Here is a 23,116-nt window from a genome sequence, read left to right on the forward strand (position 1 = left end):
GTCCCAAGATTTTGGGCCATCCTCTACTGCTTTTGCAGGCCACTAGCAGGCCTGGAAAAAGTGGAGCAGCTGGGATATGAGCTGGTGCCCATTTGGGTTCCCAGCGTGTGGAAGACAAGGATTTTAGCCACTGAACCATCACACCGGTCCTCTTTTTTTTTTTTTTTTTTTTTTTTTAAGATTTATTTATTTTTGTTGGAAATACAGAGCTACAGAGATAGAGAGAGAGGGAGAGACAGAGAGAGAAAGAGATTTTCCCTCTGCTGGCTCATTCACCACAATGGCTTGAGCTGGACCAATCTGAAGCTGAGAGCCAGGAGCTTCTGGTCTGCCATGTAGGTGTATGATCCCATTGACTTGGACTATCCTCCTCTGCGTTCCCAGACCACAGGCAAGAAGCTGGATGGGAAGTGGAGAAGCAGGACATGAACCAGTGCCCATATAGGATCCTGGTGCATGCAAAGGAGGATTTAGCCGCTAGGCTATCACACTGGGCCCTAGTGTTCCCTTCACAGTGGTAGATAATGAGTTTCATATTCTCATTGATAGTGGAATTGTGAGGGGCTGTATCATTGTGACTTTTCTCAGTTTTCATAGTACTACTATAATTTGAGCCCTGTAAATACTAAAATATCCAGATGATGCCCCCCATTAACAAAGAAAAGTCACAGTGTATTTACAGTGTCAGTTTAACATAATCCAGTATTTACCTGACAGCAGGAAGCTTCTTTTTGGGGTAGTTATCTTCTTACACATACACTTTGAATCATCTGAGCTGAGCATGTAGGAATTCCCCATTTTGTGTAGCTCACCTGATCTCACTCACCCTGACGTAGGTATTGGTGAGTTGGCTGACCATGGGATGGTCTGGATAACCTCATTGCCATGACTAGACATTGACTGGCCACTAACAGTGAGGCCCAAAGGGTAAGCAGGCTGCATGTCTTTTATCATACAGGAGGCTTCTGGGAAACTCAAGCTGTTAGTAAAGACAGTCACAATTTGAAAGCCAAACACACAAGCACTTTACAAGTCTCTGCTTGCTTCATCAAGGGGACTCTTAACAACATTTGTCAACACTCAAGATCTGCCTTGCCCTGGTCTGATGCTGCTTTCACTATAGCCACATCCAACAGGTGTATCACAGCAATTAAGTTCAGAGATATGTCCTTAAACTTTCTCTAATGATGGTATTGAGTTTAAAATAGAAATCCATTTTCATTATTCCTTTATAATGTCATAATACATAGTTTGGGTACACATATACATTTTCTTCATAGTAAAACTGCTTGCTTGTCAAAACAGAATGTCTTTACAAATTTTAAACCTAGTGTTCTGCATTATGGCAGTTGTGTCTTTATGCATGTTTTACATAATTTGAAACTTGAATCTACAGCAAATTTCTGATACCAACAACCTTGCAGTAATTGAGTTATGGATGGACATTCTTGATCCTGGAGGGAAAACTCGATTTCATAGGTAGGACTGTTAAGTAATCACTATCTTCTGAGGGAAATTGCAGAGGGAATCAGAGACTTACATGCTGTGTTGTCATGGTAACAGTTGCCCATGTAGTCCCAGCAACAGGATGTGTTATTGCAGCTAACCCAAGTGTTAGCTGCCACCAGCCAAGAGTCAGTTTGCAAATGTTGTCTCCCTTGAGGGCTAATCAGTAGGTGTATTAGCCTCTTGGACAGAATCTACAGCAATGGCAGCCCTGTGAAGCCAACACATTGTCTTCATTTGCTGTTCTAGTTGAAACTCTGACAGCATGTTTTCCTGTCCAATTACATTTTACTTGTGTCCAATAAAGATTTTAATTCCCGCAACGTTCCCAGAAGATTCATCTGGGACAAGTCCTAATGGGTTATTACTTTTGAGAGGGATGGAAGCCCTGTGTTTACAAGGAAGAGTCGTTGTTGGGGTAATTAGCAGTAAACAAATTGGTAGAAAAGAATAGTGTACCTAAGAGGATTAAAAAGATCCAATCGACGTAATGGAGCGCAGCCTGTGTTCAGGCATCTGTAGTCAAGAGCTTGACTCCAGGCTCCAGAGCCCCCCTGAGAACTGTAGCCTCCCAACCTGCCTACTGTGCTGCCTGGACAGAATATGCACTTACACTCTCCCCGATCCTGGGTCATCATAAATACCTTCAAAACAGAAACCAAAAATCTAATGATCTAGATGAAAGGTGAACTTGGTGAATGAAGTGCCCCTATTCCAAAAACACATGAGTGGTTATATGCCAGCATCCTTTTATAACCTAGAGAATACAGTCATCTAAAGATTCTGTCCACAGATTAAATGGAACTGTTAGTAATTGGTTTATCTCTAATTTCTAAGTAATGTGGATTTCACTTTCCTCTTTTGGGTTTGCTGAAAGTACAGATAACAATAGCAATTATTTAAGGAAGTAGTATGATTAGCCATATAATAGCATTACTTGCTAAAAAAGGAACATTGTAGCAGTCATAATGAATCGGCCCCCTCTTATAAAGGTTTGTCACCATCAGTAACTTGCCTTGCACTGCCCTCTTCCTGCCATCTTTGTCCATCTAGAATAAGAAGGGATCTTGGAGGTTGGTGCTCAGAAAATCCCTCTTGGAAAAAAGTTAAATACTATTTGTATTTATGACATTGATGTTGAATTTTAAGTTTTGTTTGATTTGATAATGAGTTCAGACTTTTCCTTGAGGAAACTAGAATTACTTGGAATGAAACAAAATAGAGTTAAAAACAAGCTTGATATGCCAGTGGATTATGTACTGATTGCTATAAAGGGTTAGTTCTTAATTTATTTATTTTCATTGTAAAGTCTAATATACAGAGAGGAAGAGAGACAAAGGGGAAGATCTTCTGTCCATTAATTCATTACGCAAAGACTATAGAGCTCTTAAATAATCTAAATGATTAATAGAATCAAATAACATTCATTAGTTGTATAAATATGTTGGTTAACTATATATTTATTTGAAAGAGAGAAACGGAGTCATAGACAGAGAGCTTCCACTTGCTGGTTCCCTATGTAGATGCCTGCCAACAGTTGGAGTTGAGCCAGGCCCGAGGCAGATGCCGGCTAGAGCTCCCAGGGTGTGCATCGCAGGAATAAGTGGAATTACGACTTGAACTCTGCACTCTGCACTCTGATACAAGACACAGACATCCCAAGGAGCATCTTAGCCTGCTGTGCCAAATCCTCATCTCTATGTAATGTTTTAATTGTTGTCCTCTATATTTTATTAATATTTCCCGATGTGTTTTCTCTTCCTATCAGAATTCTTTTCTTTTTTTAAAGATTTATTCATTTTATTACAGCCAGATATACACAGAGGAGGAGAGACAGAGAGGAAGATCTTCCATCTGATGATTCACTCCCCAAGTGAGCCGCAACGGGCCGATGCGTGCCCATCCGAAGCCGGGAACCAGGAACCTCTTCCGGGTCTCCCACGCGGGTGCAGGGTCCCAATGCATTGGGCCATCCTCGACTGCTTTCCCAGGCCACAAGCGGGGAGCTGGATGGGAAGTGGAGCTGCCGGGATTAGAACCGGCGCCCATATGGGATCCCGGGGCTTTCAAAGCGAGGACTTTAGCCGCTAGGCCACGCCACCGGGCCCCAGAATTCTTTTTTTTTTTTAAAGATCTATTTTTTTATTGGAAAGGCAGATATACAGAGAGGAGGAGAGAGGAAGATCTTCAGTCTGATGATTCACTCCCCAAGTGACTGCAACGTCTGGTGCTGTGCCAATCCGAAGCCAGGAGCCAAGAGCTCTTCCAGTCTCCCATACAGATGCAGGGTCCCAAGGCATTGGGCTGTCCTCGACTACTTTCCCAGGCCACAAGCAGGGAGCTGGATGGGAAGTGGAGTTGCCAGGATTAGAACCGGCAGCCATATGGGATCCTGGCGTGTGCAAGGCGAGGACTTTAACCACTATGCTATCACACTGGGCCCCAGAATTCTTTTAATCTGTTTAAATTACCTGGTAATTCAGCATTTTCTCATTCAATTAGAAGTATAAAAAGCTTGTACAGCCTCACATTATTCACTGCTTAATAACCTTGGCTAGAACGCCAAGAGGAGAAAATGTCAGACATTTTCTTCTTTGTCTTCAAGCCTGTTTCCACTCTGCTTTCTCCTTACCTTGCTCTCCATCGGCTGCCATTCTTCCCTACGAGCCTCTTTTCAGTCAAGATGGCCTCCTGATATCTCTGAAAACACAGTGTTTGATACCTCCATGCCTTTGTCAATTCAGTGTTCTCCTCTGGAGAATATTGAACATCCTCTTTTTTACCTGATCTCCCCCAGCAACTTATTGGTTCTCTCACAAACATGTTCTGCCTCCCCTGTAACGTTGTCCTGGGCCAGCCCTGTATGTGGGACCCTCTCTCTCTGACTCCTGTGGGATCTGCCAGGCAGTGTTCATAAACTTCTTAATGTTTTCTATGTATATACATTATTTTATCATCTAGATTTTGGTGCTTTGAGGATAGGGATTCTGTTTTAAATGTTCCTGTGTACCTTACTATGCCCTGGAAATAATGAACACGGACATAATTTTGGATTGGCTTAAAATAGATTTTTCTATTTTGGGATAGGTAGAGTAATGAAAATTTTATGGAAAGTTATACAGTCTAATGAAGAATTCCATAGCAGCTCAAAGGAGTATGTATCCAATGAAAAAGCAAGCTGTGAGTATTAATTTCAAACACTTATAATATAATGGAGAGTTGTGGAAAGCCTGTATGCCTAGCCTGGTCCACCCGCAGGCCTCGCTCTTGCACTCCCCAGTGGAAACTGCAGCCTACCAGGGGAGTCTCCAGAGTTCCCCTGTCAGACCTACTCCCACTCCTAAACCTAGCATGTTCTGGGAGGCATTTTGACCCAGCCAGGCATGGCCCACCCACAGTCTCAGTTCTTAATGGTATTGCAGCGTTACCCATCTGGGCATGGTCCACACCCTATCCTGGGCGAGTGCCAGTGGGTGCTGTAACCTGGCCCAGTCTGACCTATACCCAGCTCTGGCCAACACAAATGCTGATGAGTGTTGCAACCTTGCCTGGCCTCGCCTGCCCCCAGCTCCAGCTATTGTGCTCCCCAGCAGGAGCTGCCACCCAGTAGGGAAGTTCCCCAAATTCCCTTACCAGGCCTACTCCCAGCTCTGGATCTCACATGTGCTGGCAGTTGCAGTGGCCCTGCTTGGCATCATCTACCATCGGTCCCAGACTGACAGTGCCCACTCCCGCTCTGAAACTTTGTGGTGGGCACTGTGGCTTAGCCCAGACAGGAAAACACCCCAGTCTCAGTTTCTGCACACTGAGCGGGTGGTGGGTTATGCCTTTTAGTCCAGGCCAGGTCTCCCATGCAGGATACCTTGGCTTGACTCAGACCACTCTGTCTCAGCTCCCTAGCCTGCCTGCAAGTGCAGTGGTCCAGTGTGTGGAAGACCCCAGAAGTCATTCCTCCCCTGTTGAACATGCCCTCAGCAGTTCCCACTCCATTTTGTTCCCAGACTCCCTTCCATACGCAATCTGCAGCTCCTACCATCTGAGGGCTGGGGTGGCATGTTCTGGCCCAGCATTCCTAGCCCTCCCCACATATCTTTCAAGAAATAAAATTAAGTAAAATAAATGAAATAAGATTAAAAAAATAAGCTACTATCTGGCACATTAATATAGTTAACACAAACTTGGCATTAACCAGGCCCAGAATGCCTGCCAGCTACTGCTTGCTTTTCTCCCAGCAATGTAATACTTGCTTAGGTATAAGGCAACCTAAGCAGTTGAAAGACAGAGTGATACACACACACACACACACACACACACCCTCAGTCTGCTGGTTAACAACCCAAATGACTACAACAGCTAAGGCTGGGATAGCCAGGAATTCCATCCAGGTTTCCTAGATGAGTGGCAGGAAGTCTGCTGCTTGTCCACGTGCATCAGCATGGAGCTGGACTGGAAACACAGTATCAAGAACTTAAGCTGCCATGCTGATGCAGCATGCAGGCTAGAATGCCTGCCTCAAATTTTATGTCTTTTGAATATCACTTGAATTTCTACCCTTACTCTAGTCCCTGGTAAGCATCATTCTCATCCTGTCCTTCCCCAAATAGGTATGCTTTTCAAAACTTTTGATTTTTTTAAAAAAAGATTTATTTATATTTATTGGAAAGACAGAGTTACAGAGAGAGAAGGTGAGACAGGAGACAGAAATATCTTTCATCCACTGATTCACTCCCCAAGTACCTGTAACAGCTGGAGCTAAGCTGATCCGAAGCCAGGAGCCAGGAGCCTCCTTTAGGTCTCCCATGTGAGTGCAGGAGCCCAAGCACTTGTGCCATCCTCCACTGCTTTCCCAAGCAGGGAGCTGGATGGGAAGTGGAACAGGTAGGACTCGGATAGGTACCTGTATGGTATGCTGGCGAGGCAGGTGGAGGCTTAACAACTAGGCCACAGTGCTATCTCAAAGCTTTTGAGTTCTATAGTCAAATTGTTTTACAAATATTTGTGTTCAAGTATCAGCAGTGTGTGAGAGTCTGTTTTAATGTATCATCAGTAACACAGGGGCATTACCATTGTTTTTAATTTTGGGGAAGTTGACATTTCACTTCTATTAGGACACTAACTATTAAGGTGTTGTGTTAGGACTCTACACAATAGATAGATGACATTGGAAACCAGCTTGAGTGAAAAATAGTATTTATTGCTTCATGCTTCTGAATACTGGCCTCAAGACTGATAAGATGCAGGAACTCAGATGATATCAGAGAATGTGCTGTCCCTTGTTTATCTTCTGTTGAGTAAGGCCTTTTTTCAAGGAAGAAGAAATGATCATAGGTAGCTCTTGGCTTATGCCACCTCAGCCAAGGAGGTCTAGAGGAAAGAGAAACCTTTGCTCTCTTTGATTTAATAATGTATATATATACATATTTTTTAAAACTTATTTTTTATTTGAAAGGGAGAGTTACAGAGAAAAGAAGAGACAGAAAGATCTTCTATCTGCTGGTTCACTCCTCACGGGGCTGCAATGGCCAGAGTTGAGCCTATCCGGAGCCTGGAGCTTCCTCTGGGTTTCTCACATGGGTATAGAATCCCAAGGCTTTGGGTCATCCCCACTGTTTTCCTACACCTCAGTCAGGGAGCTGAATGGAAAGTGGAGCAGCTGGGATACGAACTGATGCCTGTGTGGGATCCTGGCCTTTACAGAGGGGATTAACTAATTGAGCCATTGTACTGGGCTGACTTGACAGTATATTAATAGAGTTCATTTGAATATTATGATATAAACCAAATTTAAGGTATTTAAAGGAAAAGTTGTGGCTATGCTGGCTCAGACACTGGAAAATCTAGGAGAATCCTTTTTTTTAGGATCAGCTATATTTAGGGACTCAAACCATTAGGTGTGGTTCTTGTAAATCTTTTGTCCTGCTTTCTCTTGCTGACTTCATTCAAGTGGACTTTCTCTACATGATTCCAGGTGTAAGTGACTAAGTGATTCTCAAAAGGAGTATCTCATTTGTGCTTACAGTCTGGGAAAGCAGTGGAGGATGGCCCAGGTCTTTGTGTCCCTTCTCTCACATGAGTGACCTGGGAGAAGATCCTGCCTCCCAGCTTCTGATCAGCTGAGCTCTGATTGTTGTGGTTATTTAGGCAGTGAATCAGCTGGTAGAAGATTTTTCTGTCTCTCCTTCTCTCTCTGTAAAACCTAATTTTCAAATAAAAATAAATAAATCTTAAAAAAAAAAGAAATAAAGAAATACGAAGAATAATACTTGGAGCTAATTCTGCCAGACAATATTTGATTATATGTCACAGGAAGTACCATGAGTGACTCACAACCACTGCAGCTTGAAGTTATTCAAATGGCAAATGGAGTAGAATAAAACCTTGCGCTAGCCTGCTAGGGCAGGTGATTACGCAGGGGAAATGCCTGAAGGCTTACAGAGAATACAGATACCAGTTGGAGCTTGCACACTGGAGATAACTTTATAAGGCTAATCTAAACAATCTTAAGCCCAGATTGAACAAGGAAGCAGGAAATTGGTGTTTTCCTGATTGCAACCTTGGGTATACAGCCTCTACTAGTGATGGAGGACTGGGCACTTCAAATGATCTTTCAGAAACTCTAAATATAAAGAATAAGAACCTTTAGTGTATAGAATTAGGATTCTGGTATATTATGATTTGGATGTTGAATGTCCCCGAAGACCTAGATGCTAGAATGATGCTGTTGGGAGGTGGTGGGAATGGTTAGGGTTGGGGTTATGATGGTGGAGCTTACTGGGAGGCCCTCAGACCTTTGCAGGTGAGGGGTAGTGTGTGTGTGTGTGTGTGTGAGAGAGAGAGAGAGAGAGAGAGAGAGAGGAGAGAGAGAGAGAGAGAGAGATTGCTGAGTTTGGGCCCACACTTTCTCTCTTTGTGCTCTGGTTTGCTCCTATATACACTATAAACTCTGACTCTGATGTATTGCTATCCTATACCTTAACATGAGGTCAGAACAACAGACCTGCCTGTTACTGGGCTTGAATTTCCTGAAGTTTAAGTGAAATAAACATGTTCATGTATTTTTATGGTTTTAAAATTTTCTTCTTTGGGGGTGCGGTGGGGACCTGGTAGTATGGCTCAGTGACTAAATCCTTGCCTTACATGCACTGGGATACTGTATGGGCACCAGTTCATGGCTCAGCTGCTCTAATTTTCATCCAGGTGCTTGTGGCCTGGGAAAGCAGTGGAGGCTGGCCCAAAGCCTGCACTCACATGGGAGACTTGAAGAAAGCTCCTGGCCCAGGCTTTGGATTGGCTCAGTCCCGGCCGTTGTGGCCACTTGCAGAGTGAATCAGTGGATAAAAGATCTTTCTTTATCTCCTTCACTCTGTAAATCTGCCTTTGTAATAAAAATAAATTAAAAAAAAAACTTTAAAAAATGGAATTAATTTTTTTTTTTTTTTTAATTTGGGGGCAGAGAAGGAGAGGAAAGAAGGGAGAGAAAGAGAAACACTCACATCTTCTGCTTACACTGGCTAGAAACAAATAATAAAATCCAGGTCTACCACATGGGTGGCAGGAACCCCACTGCTTGAGCGGTCACCTTTGCCTCCCAGGATCTGCACCAGTGGGAACCTGAACTCAGGAGACAGAGCCATGATTCAGTATGGGCTGAAGCGTTCTGAACCACTGTGGTAAACACCTGTTCCCAACTCTTTCATTTCAATATATTTTTTAGATTTTTAAATTTTATTTTAATTTTTATTATGAAGTCAGATATTCAGAAAGGAGGAGACACAGAGAGAAAGATCTTCCATTTGCTGGTTCACTCACCAAGTGGCCACAATGGCCAGAACTGAGCTGATCCAAAGCCAGGAGCCAGGAGCTTCTTTTGGGTCTCCCACACGACTGTAGGGTCCCAATGCTTTATGTCATCCACGATGCTTTCCCAGGCCACAAGCATGGAGCTGGTTGGAAAGAGGGGCTGCCAAGGCATGAACTGGCGTCCATATGGAATCCTTGCAGGTGCATGCAAGGCAAGAACCCCAGCCACCAGGCTACCGGGGTGGGTCTTCAATAAATATTTAAAATTTTTTTTATAAGATTTATTTATTTTTATTACAAAGTCAGATATACAGAGAGGAGGAGAGACAGAGAGGAAGATCTTCCGTCCAATGATTCACTCCCCAAGTGGTCACAACGGCCGGTGCTGCCCCGATCCGGAACCAGGAGCCAGGAACCTCTTCCGGGTTTCCCACGCGGGTGCAAATCTTTGGGCCGTCCTCAACTGCTTTCCCAGGCCACAAGCAGGGAGCTGGATGGGAAGTGGAGCTGCCGGGATTAGAACCGGCAGCCATATGGGATCATGGTGTGTTCAAGGTGAGGACTTTAGCCATTAGGCCACGCCGCCGGGCCCATTTTTAAATTTTTAAAACAAAAGTTATTTATTTATTTGAAAGACAGAATGGCAGAGAAAGAGAGAGAGAAAGAGAGAAAGAGATGGGGATATTACATCTACTAGTTCACTCCTCTAAAGCCTATAATAGACCGGCTGGATCGGGCCATATCTAGGAGCCAGAAACTCCAGGTCTCCATGTAGGTAGCAGGAACCAAGTATGTGGGCCATTATGTGCTACCTCCTAGGCCAATTAGGAGAAAGCTGATTTTATTTTTCTATTTTTTAAATATATATACATATATTTTATTAATTAGATTGCATTATGTGACACAGTTTCATAGGCTCTGGGAATCCCCCAACCCCTCCCCGTATCCTCCCCCCATAGTGGATTCCTCCACCTTGTTGCTGTATTACATTTCAAATTCAGTCAAGATTCAGAAAGCTGATTTTAAAATGAAGATGGGGGACTGGAAGACTCTCCTGGCTGCTTGCTTTGGATCAGTACAACTTGCTCAGCTCCAGCACTAGTGGCTGCTTGGGGAATGAACCAGCAAATGGAAGATCTTCCCCTCTGTCCATCCTCCTCTTTGTGTATCTGATTTTCCAATAAAAATTTTCTAAAAATCTAAAAAAAAAAAAAAAGGAGGTGGGACTTGATCCCAGATGCTCAGTTATGGGCTGTGGATATTCCACTAAACAGCCTAACCTGTACTTGCCCCTATTTTTTATTATTTATTTATTTATTTATTTATTTATTTATTTATTTATTTATTTTCATAAAGGAACAACTAAACCAGGGAGGCTATAGTCTTTCTTTCTTAGAAAGTGAATTTTTAGGCCCAGCACGGTGGCCTCGTGGCTCAAGTCCTTGCCTTGAATGCACCGGGATCCCATACGGACACCGGTTCTAATCCCGGCAGCTCCACTTCCCACCCAGCTCCCCCTGCTTGTGGCCTGAGAAGGCAGTGGAGGACGGCCCAAAGCCTTGGGATCCTGCACCCGTGTAGGAGACCAGGAGGAGGTTCCTGGCTCCAGGCTTCGGATAGGCACAGCCCCAGCCATTGCGGTCACTTGGGGAGTGAATCATCGATGGAAGATCTTTTGTCTCTCCTCCTCTCTATATATGTGACTTTGCAATAAAAATAAATAAATCTTAGAAAAAGTGAATTCTTTAGCTTAAGAAGAGCTAGGGGATAGAGATAGATGAATAGAGAGCTCTTTCATCCACCGCTTCACTCCCTGTAACACTAAGGGCTGGAGCTGCCTATGACTAGGAGTTGGAGTTCATGCTAGGTATTTTTCAAAGGTGTCAGGGATTCAAATAATAAGCCATCCTCTGCTGCTTCTCAGCGTGTGAATTAGTAAGAAGCTGGATCGAAGTTAGAACCAGAATGTTAACCCAGGGACTCCAGGATGGGATGCAGACATCACATCCCAAATGATATCTTAACCCCTGTGGTGGTTGCCAGTCTCCCTTTTCACATCACAAAATTATTATCCTTAGGTATTTTGTTGTTGTAACACAAGCTGACTAATACATGATACAAAATCTGTCTCATACAGTGAGGTGTCAGGAGAATGTTATCTTGATGCCTGGAAGGGGAGAAGCATTCTTAGAGAACAGAAGCAAGATCGGATGAGAAAATAAACTATTCTTTGGGTTATAATTTTTCAGAGGAAGATACACTGTACTGGAGGTACCACAAGTAGCCTTCTCTGGGAAGCAGGGCAAAACCTGCGTCAGGACTATCCTGCCCAAGTCTTTACATAACAATGCTTTTGAATCATTCTTGGGAGCATTTTTGGCCTATCGTGAGTCCTGAAAGTTGATTTCTCATAGTTCTAGCAAAAGGAGCTCTTAATCCGGAAACTGTGAGTACAAGTGGGCTAGGCTACACTGGAGGTACAGGACACTTAGCAAAATATTGGGGGAAAAAATCTCACAACTGAGTGTATTGGCAATAATATAAGCTCATTATTAGCCTCAAATATACACTTAAGGCTTAGGTGTTGTAGCATAATGGATTAAACCTGCTCTTAGAATGCCTATACATAGTGCTGGCTCAAGTCGTAGATACTGCACTTGTGTGTGTGTGTGTGTGTGTGTGTGTGTGTGTGTGTGTGTTCACTTACTTTAACAGCAATATGTAGATCAGACTATCACCATGAAATTTAAGTTCAGGTTAGACAAGAGAATTGTACAAGTGTAAGAATATATTCTGTATATATCAAAGTTTGTAAATAATATCTGACCAGCCAGCTTGTTCACAAATTATTAATCACTTCCACTATAGGTAATTTAATATTTATAAGTCTTACACAGAAGAAGAAAAAACTGTACACATTTTAAAATATTAATTCACCCACCTTAAGCAGTTCAAATACAAGTTTCAATTTCAAGATGACCTTTAGAAAATATTCTAGTATAACAGCAACAAAAATATAATTTTGCAGTTATAAAAGAGCTAAACTGAAATCTATAATTAAACTAGTCTCATGTTTACAGGTGTGATTCTGAAATATACTGCCACACAGCTATCTTAAAAGTTTTGTTTACACATACACACACAAACTCAGCTGGGGGAGGGTTTACAAGTTATATTCCATTAACTTTTAAGAAGTTCTTCAAGAGATAACCAGCCCCCAAACTAAAATAGTCAGCCAATCTATGAGGCAGGCAGGAAGAAAGTGAATTAACTGGGGTAATTAGACTCCTAACATGCAAAGTATGTGATATTTTGCAGCAAACTGGGAGTAACTTCAAGGTTGGCCAGTTGTGTTCTTTAGGAGTAATTTCATCACAAAAGTTTAAGAAGAGGAAAATAAAAATGCAACATCATGTTAACTTGGTTCTTCTGGATGACCCATTAGTGAACTAGTCACAAATAATTTGATCACTATGCAAATTATACCTGCAAGATAGGAGATCAATATTCAAAACACCATGTATTATTGTCTAAACCCACTCAGATGATTTATTTTCAACATAAATGTAACCTCAATATGAGATGTCTAACTAAAGGAACCATCTCCAACAGAGTCAAGCTGACATCTTGTCTTCTATGTAGGCTTAGGTTTTGCCCCAAATTCCCAATACACAGAATAGTCCATACAAACAGTCATTGTTCCTACAACAAAACCTTGAGCCACCATGCACATATGGATCGAGTGAAGGGACATTTTTGTATTTCCCCTGCTTTTCAGTCTGGATAGCTCATATGCAACAATTTTTGGCCATCCCAACTGGGACAAATGGTGCCTCTAGCTTTTTGGGTAAGCTTGGATCCCTAATCTTTATCAGATGAAGAAAAAGAAACATTGTCTTGGTTGACATAGTGATTGCTTGAAGCATCTTCCAACAGTGACAAACACCTCGCAGATGCCAACCGGCTTCTCCACCTCTGTTTTTCCCCCTCCTCCTTCTTTTTCCTCTTCTTTTTATCCTCTTCTTCTTTTTTAAAGTTTTATTTATTTTATTTGAAAGGCAGATTTACAGAGAGAAGGAGATAGAGAATGATCTTCCATTCACTAGTTCACTCCCCAAATGGCCACAGTGGCTGGTGCTGAGCCAATCTAAAGCCAGGAGCTTCTTGCCGTTCTCCCAAGCAAATTCAGGGTCTCAAGGATGTGACCCATCCTCCATGGCTCTCCCAGGCCACTATCAGATTGGAATTAGAGCAGCCAGGACACAAACAGGTGCCCATATGGGATCCCGCACTTGAAGGTGAAGGATTTGCCTGTTGAATGATGGTACCGGCCCTAATGTTCCACTTTTGATTCAGCTTCCTGCTAATGCTCCTGGAAAGGCAGCAGATTATGGCCCAGGTACTTGGGTCTCAGCCACTCAAGATACAATTCTCCCCAAACCCTGGCTTTTGTAGGCATTTGAGGGTTCTACCAAAATATAGAAGATTTCTCTTTCTCTATCACTCTTAAATGTAAATAAAAATGCACATTTTTTGTTTCTGCAGGCTATCAACCAGTTGTCCCAGCAGCATTTATTGAACAGACCTTCCCATTTGCCTGGGTTGTCGTTTGTCTTTTTGTCAAAGATTATTTGGCTGTATCTGTGTGGGTTTCCTTCTGGCGTTTCTATTCTGCTCCATTGATCTTCCTCTCTATCTTTGTGCCAGTACCACGCTGTTTTGATAACCACTGCCCTATAGTATGTCCAGAGGTCCGGAACTGTGATTCCCCCTGCTAACTTCCTGTTCTTCAGGATAGTTCTAGCTATCCGTGGTTTTTTGTGCTTCCAGATGAACCTTTGGATCATTGTTTCCAGTTCCATGAAGAATATTTTGGGCAATTTGATTGGGATTGCGTTGAATGTATATATTGCTTTTGGCAGTATAGACATTTTAATGATATTGATTTTACCTATCCAGGAGCATGGGATATTACTCCATCTTTTGAGGTCTTGTTCAATTTCTTTTTTAAGCAGATTGTAGTTTTCTTCAAATAAGTCTTCTACATTTTTGGTTAGATTTATTCCCAGATATTTCATACTATGATCCAGCAATAGCACTCCTAGGAATATATCCAGAACACTTGTTCTATGAGAAACCAACATGTACTCCTATGTTCATAGCAGCACAATCAGTAATTGCAAAAACATGGAAACAACCAAAATGCCCATCAAAAGAGGATTGGATAAGAAAGCTATGGTTCATCTACTCCATGGAATACTACTCAGCTATTAAAAAAAACAAAATGCAGTTCTTTGTGGCCAAATGGGCCAAACTGGAAACCATAATGCTAAGGGAAATGAGCCAATCCCAAAAGGTTAAATACCACATGTTTGCCTTAATTTAAGATGATATGATGTTATGTATAACATGTTATGTTTTGAATGTTATATGTTGTGTATAAACTAAAATTGAAGTATAGGTGAGGTGGTCACAGAAGGTGGCTGGGAACCCGCATTTACTTTTAACATATTGGTTACTCATTACTATGTCAATTAATTCCATAATGATGTAAATTTTTGCTGATGGTATGTTGGAGCTTTCAATTGACTGGGATGATACTCTGCTGGCTCTGTCATCAGACCAGAGAGGGTATACCTAAGAAACCGTTGAACTTGACGGGACAATAAGATGCTGGACTCTATGTTTGGTATACGTTTGCAATGGGGAAATCTCAACTGAACTTGAGCTGTGGTTATGCAACAAGGTGGAGGAATCCACCATGGCGGGAGGGTTTGGGGAGGGGTGGGGAGAACCCAAGTATCTATGTAACTGTGTCACATAATACAATGTAATTACTGAAGTTAAATAATAAATAATTAAAAAAAAAAATGCACATTTTTTAAAAAAGCCACTTAATAGAGCTGTTAATCTCACATTTTTCTCATAAATTCATCTTCCTACTCTTTAAAACTTCTGTGTCTCATAAAAAAATGCAATGTCTAGATTACCTATGTGCTGGTTTTCCTGTTGCTTTTTTTGTCTTTTTGGTCCTTCCTTTTGGCATGCATGTTATTATTTTCAAATTCAAGAAAAAAAAAAAAACAAGGGATCTGATTGATGCTGTTATTCTGTAGAAAGATTATTCCTACTGCCAAGAGTCAGACTAGTGCCAGATCATCCTGATGATATCAGGAATTGAGCTCATTCAAAGGCATTTCGGTCTTTATGAGAATTGATCCAAATGCAATTTGCATTCATCCCTAGGGAGTCCTCAGGAATATGGACAGGAGGCAGGGGATGTTGATCGAAGTCTCTCTTCCTTGGCAAGCTAGGGGCTATACATTTTCTCTAGTCGGCATCATGAAACTGCCAAAAGCTTTGCTTACTTTCTAATCTCTTAGAAGATTTCTACTTGCTTTCAAGACGTTTTGTCATTAAACAACTTCAGATTTGGTAAATGTCCCATAATAAAAGCCACATCCAATACGGGGGTCAGTTTTCAAGTCTGGCTGCATTTGTCTTCCTGAAGTTCAGCTTTCTTTTCATTGGCTCCACAGGAGGGCTGAGAACTCTACCATATCTGTCAGAAATTAACAGTAGCTTTTGTGGGTTTTATTTTCCCCTTCAGGGTTTAAGCTGAGACTCAAGGGCAATCCAGAGGTGAGAGAGGCTTGATGACTGAGGAAGTCATGAACCAATCTTTAGAGGACAAGAGAGAAGACTTGCACTTTGGGGTGATTTTTTTTAAGATTTATTTATTTTTATTAGAAAGTCAGATATACAGAGAGGAGGAGAGACAGAGAGGAAGATCTTCCGTCCAATGATTCACTCCCCAAGTGACTGTAACAGCCAGAGCTATTCCTATCCGAAGCCGGGAGCAAGAAACCTCTTGCGGGTCTCCCACACAGGTGCAGGGTCCCAATGCATTGGGCCGTCCTCGACTGCTTTCCCAGGCCACAGGCAGGGAGCTGGATGGGAAGTGGAGCTGCTGGGATTAGAACCAGCGCCCATATGTGATCCCAACACGTTCAGGGCAAGGACTTTAGCCGCTAGGCCATTGTGCCGGGCCCTTTGGGATGATTTTTATCAGAACAACTACCAGAGGACAACTGTTACTGCTGAATGAAAAAACAAACAGAACAAAACTGAAGGCATGGGAAAGAAACGGAAGAAACCTTTGTGTGCTGAGGTCTGAGAGCAGGGAAATGCACTGATATAAGCAAAAATGTCTCCCCTTGAGGGTGTTTTCTGATTTTCAGCTTGAGACTTAGAGATTCTGATCTTCCTTCGTTGGCTGTGCACTCAGAACAGAAGACAAAATCAAGGTAGACACCTGAGAAAGACTTTAAAAACTCGGCTTGGAATGCCTGGATCCATGTGGGGTAAATGGATTCTGTACCCAGTACTAGGGGGTAAGCATCATGGTGCACTAGGTTAAGCCACTGTTGGCATCCCATATCAGCTTAAGGCTGGGCTATTCCACTTTTAATCCAGCTCCCTGCTCATGTGCGTGGGAAAATGCTTGGGCTCCTGCCTCCCCCTTGAGGGACCTGGATGGAATTTAGGCTCCTGACTTTGGCCTGGTCCAGCCCCAACCATTGTGCCATTTGGGGAATAAATCAGTAGAGGGAAGATCTCTTTCTCTCTGTCTCTCCCCCTGTCTCTGTCACTCTGCCTTTCACATAGATAAATCTTTAAAAATGTACTTGGAGGGCCCAGCGGCGTGGCCTAGCGGCTAAAGTCCTCGTCTTGAAAGCCCCGGGATCCCATATGGACGCCGGTTCTAATCCCGGCAGCTCCACTTCCCATCCAGCTCCCTGCTTGTGGCCTGGGAAAGCAGTCAAGGACGGCCCAATGCATTGGGACCCTGCACCCGTGTGGGAGACCCGGAAGAGGTTCCAGGTTCCCGGCTTCGGATCGGCGCGCACCGGTCCGTTGCGGCTCACTTGGGGAGTGAATCATCGGACAGAAGATCTTCCTCTCTGTCTCTCCTCCTCTGTGTATATCTGGCTGTAATAAAGTGAATAAATCTTTTTTAAAAATGTACTTGGAATTAGCTCCAAAGTCCAGCTTCCTACTAATTCAGACCCTGGGAAACAACAGTAGCGGCTCAGTGAATTTTCTTGCCACCTACAAGCAAGACCTGAATCAAGTTCCCACCTTCCGGCTTCAGCCCAGTTTAGCATCTGGCTGTTGCAGGTATTTGGGCTGTAAGCCAGCAAACTATAGCTCATTCTCTGTCTCCCTGCATCTTAAATAAGTTGAAGAAGGAGGAGGAGGAGGAGAGAGAAGGATGAAGAAAAGAAAAAAGAAAAGAAAGCAGACTTTCTACCAAGGCTCATGAAACCTGTAATAACTTTTTCTCCCTGTCTGGACTGACAGCAGTACTTCACGCTGCCTTCCCCTGCGCTTATGTGTCAGCCACACTTGGATTCTTTCATTCCTCCTACATGGGGAACTAAGGCTTTCTCCATGCTTTTCCCTTGGCCTTGATCAGGTTCTCCCATTTTTCTTCTGGATTCATTTCTAACCATTCATCAGAGATCATTTCCACAGTGGCCTTCTCTTATAATCACTCTTTACCCTAACCCACCCACAGTTCCTGAGTTAGATATAGTCTTCTCTCAGCACCTCCATATGGCACACACTAGACACTCAGTTAATAATTGTTTAATGAGTGAATGAAAGACTGCTTGAAGGTAAGTTGGCAGAGTGGAAAGAAGTCTGAATTTTATCATAAAAGGCCAGCTTCTATTTCTGGATGGCTTGACGAGGGGGCAAGTTCTTTAAAATTTTGAGACTATTTCTTTGTCTCAAAAAAAAAAATAGTACTGCTGCACTTAGTAGGGATTTTGTAAATATCAGATGGGTGCTAGTATAGAAAGGTATTTTACTGATTTTTAAAGTACTATGTAATTTTATTTTGGATGATGTTTACGTAGTTGGTTAAGGTGGAAAGAGTCAAAGGTTAGGGGAAAGTGGGTAAGACCATTGTTTCCAAATTTTCTTTTTCTTCTTCCTGTATGGGGAAGATAGGGGATAGGGAGAGAAGGGGAGAAGTCACATTCAGCTTCCCAACTGCCTCAATACCTAGGAATGAGGAACAGCCACCCATTCCAACAGCCAACAGTCATCCCAAGTACCCAATGTGGAGCGTGCTCCGAGGGTTTGGCTCACATGGTTTCGGTAGTTCTGAAATGCTGTCGATCTCACCAATCCAAGGATGAGGAAATCTTTCCAAGGTCCATTGGCTAACAAGTCCACCTTAGAGGCTCCATTCACCCAGATATTTGCTGTCAACTCCTGGCTAGGGTAGTTGACCAATTTGTTCTGCCTCTTTCCTCTCTATAGTACTAAATGTCCACTGCAGGCACCAATGGACTGCCATTGTGTGCAACTGGACATGCCATCCACTGCTTTGTCAAAGTCACTGAGGAAGCCCAGTTCTAACACATGCATTACTCGGTCAGCAAGCACAGTGGCCTTGTTGATGGAAGTCCCTCAGAAGTCATTCTTCACCTTCAACATACTCCCTCAGTGGTCCTCCCTCCCACACATCTCCTTGCCCCTTTCCCTGGTCAAGCCACAGTCCTTTCGGCTAGGAGCACATGGGGTGCCCAGCATCAAATGCTGCTTGCATGGGCTAGCCAGTACTGGGGGCCTGCGGTGTCAAATCCCCCTACATATCTTTAAAAATTAAATTAAATTTAAACAATAGAATAGGGGACTGTGCTGACACACTGGTATAGTTCATAAATTTGGTATTAACCAGGTTCAAGATTCCTGCCAGCTATTGGCTGCTTTTCTCCCAGCTGTGTAACACTTGCCTAGGTACAGGGCAACCTAGGCTATTCCCTACAGCTGGGTATTTTACTAATTTTATAATGGTACTACATATATAAATGAATATACTAAAGGAAGTCACTTATATTGAAACAACTTATTTTCAATCAGCAAAATATATTTAAGTATTGAATTATTGATGCTGTACCACGTTAGTCATCACTATCAATCTTTTTTTTTATCACTATCAATCTTTTAAAGATAATATTTTATAAAAAAGGAGTGAAAAGAAAATAATTCCAGCAGATATCTTCCTATGTTGCAAAAAGTTTGCTTTTCCCAAACAAAAAATTTTATGTATTTTAAACACATGAAGTCTTTTAAATGCTTGATTTTAAGGGATGTAGTAAGAGTATACTTTGAAACATATATCAGGTGTTCTAATAGGAGTTCAAACAATATTTACTGAATAAATGTTCATGTAAATTTTTTGGTTAAATTTTTATTTTGAATTTTATGTTACAATTTCGTAGGGACTGGGATTCCGCCCCCCGCCCCCCGCAAATTCCCACCCCCAACAGATTTTCATGTAAATTTTGCTTGTTCTGTAACATCTATATCTGATAGTATTTCGTGGTCAAGATGCTTTCTCAAATACTATGTTGAATAGAGTCTGAGACATTTAAGCTTCTCAATTAAAGATGTAGAATACACCCTACACAGTATGCACTACCAAATGCACTGGAACTGAAATGAGAGCCAATATAAGTGACATTCACACTCTCCAGCATGATCCTGTAAAATGGGACTTGCCTTTCCTTGGATGGTTGATAGGTGGCAGTCACAGACCAGAAATGATTCATTTTTCTAATCTGCACAGAATTTTTTCTTTCTGTCTTTTAAAATATTTATTTTATTTTTATTTGAAAGGCAGAGTTATACAGAAAGGAGATACAGAGAGAAAGATCTTCCATCCACTGGTTCAATCTCAAGTCGTTGCAATGGCTGGAGCTGAGCTGATCCGAAGCCAGGAGGCAGGAGCTTCTTCCAGGTCTTCTACACAAGTGAAGGGTCCCAAGGCTTTAGGCCATCCCCTGCTGCCTTTTTAGGCCTTAATCAAGGAGCTGGATAGGAAGTGTAGCCACTGGGACACACAGAGGTACCCATATGGAAAGCTGGTGCCTCAAGTGGAGGATTAGCTTGAAATGCTACCACAATGGCCTTAGGAATCTTTTTTAATTTGGGGATTTCCATTAATTTTTCTCAAAACAGTACAGCTATAAATCAAGTAGGTAATAAATCTATATAAGTTGGAAATAACTGATATGAAGACTTTAAGTCATCCAAACTTGTATCTTATAATCTTTTCAGCATCGATTTATTTTTCAAAAACTCTAGGCTTAGTTCATAACTATTTTTAGCATGGTTTCTCCTCACCACCTTCATTTCTTCTCTTTGCAAATCCTGAAAATTTTAGTACTTCCTCACTGGGAAAATGGCATATTTAAACTTTTACTCTGCTCAATCTTTTATCTAATTCCACAGTATAGATTTTGCCCCCAGGCATTACATTGCTGAAGGGTCAGTTATAAAAAACAAAACAAAAACCAAAACACAAAAAAATAAAACAAAAAATACTTTAGACAATTTAAGCAGAACCAGCTCTAAGATTGGGTATTCAATGGCTTAGGGAGTTGCTGAGGGGACTGTTAGGTATCCGTTATTATTGATCTGTGTTTCTTACGCCATTGAGTTTGAATGCTTTGAAACTCTAGTGTTTGGTCCTATCTCTGCCCAAGTAAGACTGAGGAACTGACAAACACTGGAGTTACGTGCCTGTGTGCCAAAATAGTGAATCTGTTCCTATACTATAGTAAGAAATTATTCTGAAATATTATTACGAAAATGTTTTTTAAAACTATGAAGACACTTTTTTAAAGATTTATTTATTTTCATTACAAAGATTTATTTATTTTCATTACAAAGATATACAGAGAGGAGGAGAGACAGAGAGGAAGATCTTCTGTCCGATCATTCACTCCCCAAGTGAGCCGCAACGGGCCGGTGCTGCGCCAATCCGATGCCGGGAACCAGGAACCTCTTCCAGGTCTCCCACACGGGTGCAGGGTCCCAATGCTTTGGGCCGTCCTCGACTGCTTTCCCAGGCCACAAGCAGGGAGCTGGAAGGGAAGTGGAGCTGCCGGGATTAGAACCGGTGCCCATATGGGATCCCGGGGCTTTCAAGGCGAGGACTTCAGCTGCTAGGCCACGCCGCCGGGCCCCTATGAAGACACTTTTTTAAAAGTAATTTTTAATTTTTTAAACTTTATTTTTATTTGAAAAGCAGATTTTATATAGATAGAAGGAGAGACAGAGAGAGAGGTCTTCCATTCACTGGTTCACTCCGCAAGTGGCTTTGACAGCCAGAGCTGAGTTAACTGATGCTAGGAGCCAAGAGCTTCTTCTGGGTCTGCATGTGGGTGGTGTGCCCAAGGACTGGAGCCATTCTCTGTGGCTTTCCCAGGCCATAAGTAAGGACCTGAAGGAGGTCAGCACCGTTAGCCTGTTACTCCATTGTGCTGGCATTTAAAAGTAAACTTTTAAATATAGAACAATTTTAGATTTGTGAAATTGTTGTGAAGATAATACAGAGTCCTAATATGCCCATATCCAATTTTCCTTATTATCTTAAAATTAATAATAAATTGTACTTTGTCCCATTGTTAGTAATAGTTACATTGTCAAAATAAAAATATTGACACTTGATTATTAATTGAAGTACATGCTCTTCATATTTCCTCACTCTTAAAGTTTTATTTTATTTTATTTTATGATACAATTCCATAGGCTCTGGGATTTCCCTTGCCCCCTCACAAAATTCCCTTTCCTTCACTGATTTCTTCTATATTATTATAATAGTATAGTGCTTCATAAACAGTCATAAGTCCATCATTTTGTTATTTAAGTGTCTCCTGACATCACAGGTATGGACAATGGTAGACAGTTCATCATTTCCTCACTTTTTAATCTAAATTTATTTTTCTCTTCCAGAATCCCATCTGGGATACCACACTAGACTTAGTCCTCATGTCGTCTTAGTCTCTTCTTAGGGTGTCCCAGGCTCACTTTATTCCTGATAACTTCAACAGTTTTGAGGCTTGCTAATCAAATATTTTGTGGAATGAAATGAACTATTTTTATTTTGAAGCTTCATGTAAAAATATCAAACATACATAAAATAAAATAGAATAGTTAATGCCTCTGTTCCTATGATCCAGCTCCAAAAACTATCACCCTTTGCGAAGTTTATGCTATCTAAACTTTTCTACCTTCCCATCCCTGAAGAATGAAAGAAAATCCAAAGTATTGAATCATAACACTGTTACATATCTCAGGCCTTTAAAAAAATACAAGCCCACAATGCCATCATCACAACTAAATAAAATGTCTGATGATTTGGTAATATTTAAATGGTCAGTCTGTGGACATATCTCCCCATTGGTCCTAATATGCTTAGTTCAGTTTGTATCTTCAAATCAGTATCCACACATGGTTTATATTTTGAATTGTGTGAATTTGAAAAATGGGCCTTTTGTCTGTGTTGGCTGAGACCTGAGACTGAGAAAAAAATTACTTACTAGGTGCTAGATCCGTGTGTTATGCACAAAGGGTATTTTTTTTTTAATTGAAGAAGCTTAGCTTGACAACTACTGCAGCTCCAGAGGATTTCTTTAGTGAAAGATCTTGAATAGTTGTGACCTTTTCCTGTTAAAGAGAGAGGGAGAGAGAGAGAATGAGCTAGAAGGGACAGGGCTGATTGTTGAACCATAGCTGCATTAAGTACAGAGGTAAGGATGTGGCTGGACATACTTGGATCCTAGAATAATGCCTGCCAAGCACAGCTGGGTTCAGAATTCCTGGTTACCTCTCTCTTCGTGGTAAGGCAGGCCTAGGAGTCCCCACAATTAGATGAGTGATGGCAGGACAAGATCTGTGGTCTGTTAGAAATGATTCTCACCGGGCCCGGCGGCCGTGGCCTAGCGGC

General features: G+C 42.0%; 1 protein-coding gene and 1 pseudogene across 2 annotated transcripts in view; one reads left to right on the forward strand and one right to left on the reverse strand.

Annotated features, from left to right (window-relative positions):
* Positions 1 to 23,116, forward strand: part of ACYP2 (acylphosphatase 2) — a 219,876-nt gene that overhangs the window by 74,641 nt on the left and 122,119 nt on the right. The window lies entirely within an intron of this gene.
* LOC101531874 (HIG1 domain family member 1A, mitochondrial-like) lies at positions 12,941 to 13,232 on the reverse strand (annotated as a pseudogene).

This window comes from Ochotona princeps, chromosome 8, assembly GCF_030435755.1.
Source record: "Ochotona princeps isolate mOchPri1 chromosome 8, mOchPri1.hap1, whole genome shotgun sequence".
NCBI classification, from domain to species: Eukaryota; Metazoa; Chordata; class Mammalia; order Lagomorpha; family Ochotonidae; genus Ochotona; species Ochotona princeps.